Source organism: Condylura cristata, unplaced genomic scaffold (genome assembly GCF_000260355.1).
Source record: "Condylura cristata isolate star-nosed mole 26May11 unplaced genomic scaffold, ConCri1.0 scaffold00001, whole genome shotgun sequence".
Lineage (NCBI taxonomy): Eukaryota > Metazoa > Chordata > Mammalia > Eulipotyphla > Talpidae > Condylura > Condylura cristata.
In genome coordinates, this window is record NW_004567102.1 from 62,575,909 (window position 1) to 62,577,074 (window position 1,166).

Consider the following 1,166-nt stretch of genomic DNA (forward strand, 5'->3'; position numbering starts at 1 on the left):
GGGTCAGGAGAGGTCTGCGGTGCCATGTGGTCACCTCCAGGGCTGGGGATTGAACTCGTACTGAAACAGCTGCGGCCAGCTTGTAGTGCTGTGCCCTAACCAGTTTCGCCACCAGGGAGGGCCCAAACTAGTATATTTTTAACATACGTTAAAATAAGTACATAACTATATAACATAGAAACTTTTCATTTGAATACCAACCAGAATTATATCTTATACAACACTTTGGGTGCATACAACACTTTATAGCAATAGATTTTATGATATGAAGGGTTTCACAAAGGAACAGTTTCCTGAACTTAAATCTTAAAGAATGAGATGTTGACTTGGTACATAAAGGACTTTCCAACAGGTGAAAATAGGAAAACAGAGAATTATGGAAATGTTGTGTCATTGGGGAGATTGCTGATGTTCAAATGACCGGACTCCTGATGGGCAGTTCATCAAGACTAGGAGGCTGTAGACTTGATTCATCTGCAGGACTAGGCTCCTCAGCACTGTTCATTTCCTGAAGATTGGAGTTCCATGAGATTTCAGAAAATGTTCCCCCACGATCTTGTAAAGTAGAGGAGGTGGGGGGGTAGCAAGGGGAGGTGGGTAATCATATCCAGGTTGGGTTAAGCAGGATTTTTTTATTTCAGGAACTATCACTGCATGGCAAAAATCCAAGAGGGAGTTATAGCATGCAGATTTCTCAATGCATTTGTGCTTGGAGTAGTTTATTTTTCAAAAAGTTATCCTGTTGTTTTTATCTATGGTTTTAAGAGAGAGAACATAGCCATAAATGCTACTATCAGCAAGATAAATTTTGAGAAATGACGCTGAGTTCTGAAGAGTTCTCTGTGTTTGTTTGTTTGCTTTATAATACAGTAAAACCATGGTTAGATTTGTGTTTTCCTACGATCATTGGTAACAGCGGGACTTGAAGGAAAAAATAAATACTAGAGGCTACCAAGTAAGCTGGATTATGGCTGAACCACCCTAGTTCACAGGTAAAAGGTATTACACTATCATGATGTATGTTATGAGTTATGAACTATGAGTTAAAAATACTCCTAGGGGCCCTCCCTGGTGGTGCAGCGGGTTAAAGAACAGCACTGGGAAGCTAAAGCCACCTCAGCATGAGTTCTATCCCCACCCAGAGGTCATCCACATGGCACGGCAGA